Source organism: Thermobia domestica, chromosome 12 (genome assembly GCF_964235325.1).
Source record: "Thermobia domestica chromosome 12, izTheDome1.hap1.1, whole genome shotgun sequence".
Classification (NCBI taxonomy): Eukaryota; Metazoa; Arthropoda; class Insecta; order Zygentoma; family Lepismatidae; genus Thermobia; species Thermobia domestica.
The window spans coordinates 103961032-103965794 of record NC_137465.1 but is presented as its reverse complement, the minus strand read 5'-3'; the positions used below and the strand labels follow the sequence as shown (position 1 = coordinate 103965794).

At 34.7% G+C, this 4763-nt stretch overlaps 1 pseudogene; it reads left to right on the top strand.

Moving 5' to 3' along the window:
- The first annotated feature begins 230 nt into the window (after nucleotides 1-230).
- On the top strand, nucleotides 231-3694 carry LOC145666567 (ubiquilin-4 pseudogene; annotated as a pseudogene).
- The last annotated feature ends 1069 nt before the right edge of the window (nucleotides 3695-4763 follow it).

Below are 4763 nucleotides of genomic sequence, written 5' to 3'. Positions count from 1 at the left end.
CGGAAGTAAATCAATTTAAAATGTTAAAAATAAATAAAATAAAATAAAATAAAATAAAATAAAATAAAATAAAAAATAAGTTATATTATACATATTTAGGACCACTAGAAAACTTTCTATAAATTACTATTTTACAGCGACGCTAGTGTTCCACTATTATAGAATTCGAAACAATAGATCTTTCTATTTTTAAATTATCTTTGATTGTTTGTTTAAGTCGAATCGTTTATTTTTCTCAGCAGTTGGAAGAAGTAGTTTTGTGTAAGAAATGGAAATTTCTTATGAATACTTTCGGGCAGTGATTTTATGATTTCAAATATAGTTTAACATCGAACAATGCATTTAACAACTTCATTTGGCTATTGGGGATAAAATGCCATACAATAGGACTGTTGAAATTGGTTTCCCAAATTGCAGCGTGGTCGTACATTTCTCAATGATGAATTGTGTCAATGTCCATGGTTGTCAGTAATGATGATGTTATGCACGAAATGACTGAGAAAGATCGACATCTGTCATACTGTTAGAATCATGCATCCTTGCATATTGACTGGTCATACAAAAATTTTCAAGTCGTTGGGTCCACCACAACTTGATCGAAGCTCAAAAGCAGGCTCGTGTCAATTGGTATAAACAAATGATCAAAAAATTACAGGAGACAAAACTTGGATCTATTACTACCAGTTCTAAACTAAACACTAACTAAGAGTTTGGGTGTTTCAAAGTGAGCCCAAACTAACAAAATTGTTCGTTCGAGCAGCGCTGAAAAGCAAATAACTGCTAGTTGCTTCGTTTACACTGTAGATGTGTCAGCCACAGCTTTAGAAGATCGAAGGACTGTAAATACTGAGTGATAAACAACAATTTGTTTACCAGCGGTTATCGATAAATTGCGTAAGACAACTCCAAATCGTCGCATCGATCTTCATCATCACAAGATCACTTTCCACTCAGCACATATACCAAACTGTTGATTTCCTTTTAGTAAAAATGTCAAATTAATGATTCATTGTTCGTATTCACCTGATTTAACACGTATTGACTTCTTTTTATTTCCACACATGAAAAACAAGATACGTGAGAAGCGATTTGTGCAGCCTAAAGCAGCTGTTGGCACATTCCAAACAACGGTATCTTAAATACTTCTTCAAAATACTCCAAATAATAAACGAATAGGGTTAAACAAACAAAGATAACTTAAACATAGATAGATTCTATTCTTTCGAATTTTATATAAGAACAATAGCACCTTGTAAGTAGTAGTACGCAGAAACTTTTCCAGCAGCCCTCGTACATCACATGTTATCCAAAATTATTCATGATCACAGCATCACCAGTGACAAAATATTATTTGAATGAAACAGCTGTAGTTCATTATCGCAACATACTTTGCAATATTCCTTTGACTTATTGTCTGTATAATAAATATTAGGTATGTGTTTGCACCCAAATTTCCCTTAAAAGAACACAAACATATCACCCAAATTCGCTGGGGAAACCTGTACTTTTGCTAGCTCTTCCGTTGAAGCTACAATTATCAGTTTCTGGACTTGATTCCACAATGGTCTTTGCAAAATTTGCGAATCGCAACGCAACACAAATATATGTTGTAACGATAAATTACAATTGCAATGCAGACTATAGCAAACTACAATGCAAATTTTGTGTTATGTTGAGTCAACTCGGTACGGAATGAGGCCTTTTGATCTCTCTTTTTCTTTTTAGGTAGACAATTTTCGATCTTATATAGCATATGATCGGATCATAAAAACCTGGTCTCGAATGCTTTGATAAAACACATTGAATCAATAAGTGTAATCATACAAACTGAATTTCATTGGTTACATTTTTCTATTATCATTGTTTTACCCCAATTGTCAATAATAGTTTCTACGGATAGTAATTGTAATCAGTGCACAAAATGTAAACACGCGGAAACTATGAGTAAACTCTGTAAGTTAACCGTCCAAAATGGCGGAAGGCGAGGATGATAGTAAGAAAATTACGGTAATAGTTAAAACTCCTAAGGAGAAATATTCACTTGAAGCAGATGAAGATACCACCATTAGAGACTTTAAAGAAGTTGTTGCAGGGAAGTTTTCAGCGCGGACAGAACAGGTATGTCTGATATTTGGCGGAAAGATAATGAAAGATCATGAAACACTCAAGATGCACAATGTTAAAGATGGCTTAACAATACATCTAGTTATTAAATCCTGTCCAAGAAGGACTGAAGAATCTGTTGGTGCTGCAGCTTCTAATCGTCCAGCAACAGATATCAATGCCAATCCATTTGATTTTAGCTCCTTAGGTGGTATATTTGGTCTCAGTAACAGTGATTTAGGACCCAATGCTGGACTTACGGGAAACACTGATTCTTTGCGTCAAATGTTAGACCCTCTTATTCAAAATTTCATGAATAATCCGGATTTTATTAGACATCTTATTACTTCAGATCCACAAATGCAACAATTAATGGAAAGAAACCCAGAGGTAAGTCACATCTTAAATAACCCCGATTTGCTACGTCAATCTATGGAAATAGCGAGGAATCCTACCATGAGACAGGAAATAATGAGGAATCATGACCGAGCTTTGTCGAATTTGGAATCAATGCCAGGAGGTTACAATGCTCTTCAACGTATGTACAGAGAGATAGAAGAACCTATGTTAAATGTAGCTATGACTCAGTTTGGGACAAACGCCCTCGCTCCTGCTGAGAATACAGATTTATCAAATGAATCTAACAACAACTCTACTCAACAAGGTCAAGAAAATAGGGATCCGTTGCCAAACCCATGGTCAGGTGGGGGAAGCGGACCTGGTTCTGAAAATCAGCAAGGCGCTGCAAGAAATCCATTTCCCTCATCTGAAATAGAAAACTTACGACAACAAATGAATAATAATCCTCAGTTGATGCAGAACATTTCAAGACGACTCATGCAAGCAATTCTTCAGTCACTGGCAACAAATCCAGAGTTAGCGTCTCAGATAATGAACTCAAATCCACTTTTTGCAGACAATCCAGCATTGCAGGAAGAAGTTCGAACAATGTTACCAATTATATTACAAATGATGCAAGACCCTAATGTAGTTCAAGCTATAATTCATATTTTGCAAGGTATTGAACAACTAGAACAAGCTGCTCCTGGATTTCTGAATAATTTCGGATTAGGACATGATGTATCATCAGCTGGTGGAAGAAGGGCATTTCCAACACTGTCTGACTCCTCTGGTGCTTCTGTTGACAACCCTACAACACCTCCCAATACACCTAACACTCCAGTACCAGGAACTGAAACAACGATTCCTCAGACTGGTGGCAACCCATTACAGGAGTTCATGAATAGGATGCTTTCTAACATGCCTGGCCAAAACAGTGGTAATACGCAGCCTCTAGAAGAAAGGTATCGTGCTCAGTTGGAACAACTTGAAAGTATGGGATTTATGAACCGAGACCTTAATATTCAGGCTCTGATTCTGACTTTTGGAGATGTGAGTGCAGCCGTGGAGTGGTTAGTCAACCGCAGATAAATATAGATACTAATATGTTTGGTCGTATTGCTATTTTAAGCTTAAATTAAATAACTTTTCTCTTCAGATTTCTTGTAGAAACATTTACCCTTACATTTCTTATATTTTCTCCACATAATAGCCTTGTAGAAAATTTGCAAAACAATAAATTGAAGAATAAGACGCATTTTTAGAAGAAAACAGTTAATTAGCCATATTTATAATAATTATAGTATTAGTAGAACTATATACAGAGTGTTTTTACAATAATTCAACAATCTTTAAAGATAGGTTCTATATACATTGTAAGAGTTTGGTTTGATTTTCCTGAGTCATACTTACTTACAGTGTTACTGGTATGAGAGAGACGTGTTACGAAGAAATATTTATGTTCATATCTCCAAAAAGTTTACGGACGACTATTGTATACTGGAGCTCCCTTTTTCATGCACACTTTGTTGAGTCGCCCAAGCCAAATCGAAATATTTCCTCACATGAGCGACGATCTTTGTATTTTTGCTGGGTTTCTTAAACTGTAATTTAAAGTCTCATATAGCCTCGGTGCTCAAAAGACATGGTAAACTTCAACTAACAGCAACTTTAACAAAATTCAACTAATCTTTTATTGAATTTTTATATATGAAGATAATCTATTTACATACTTCATCAAATATTTTGGTGGGCCACCCTGTATATGATAGACAAGTAAAAATCTTAATAGTATCATATTAACTTTTTTTTTTTTTACTGATTAAAGTTTCAAAATAAAATCTATTGAAATACACAAAATATGGTTTAAATTTTGAAAGTGAATCAGAATTAAACTTCTCGAGAATCTCGAGGATGATGAAAGTAGTCAATCGAAAATAGATGTCTGAGAAATTTTTCCTTGCTACAATGCTAACAAAAGTCACCTCGACTCCTTTTAAAAGAAGAAGTTTCCACACAAGACACCCATTTCACAAAATAATTAATTGCAACTTATCGACTATCTATACGACATTCGACGTATATTATGCAAGAGTCACGGAATAGAGTATTTACTTTGATAGTCAGGGGAGCCCGTTCTAAGAAAGAAAGAAAAAAAAACTCCATTATAAAATTAAAAAAAAAAATTCAACGATCTATTCGACTTCTAACGCCGAACGTAACTTTGCCAAAGAAAAGCAGTCATCTATCATTAAATTTTTCAAAAATTAAAAACTAAGTTTTGAGCCTTTTGGCCCTAGTGATGGGCAGTGGGAATATTC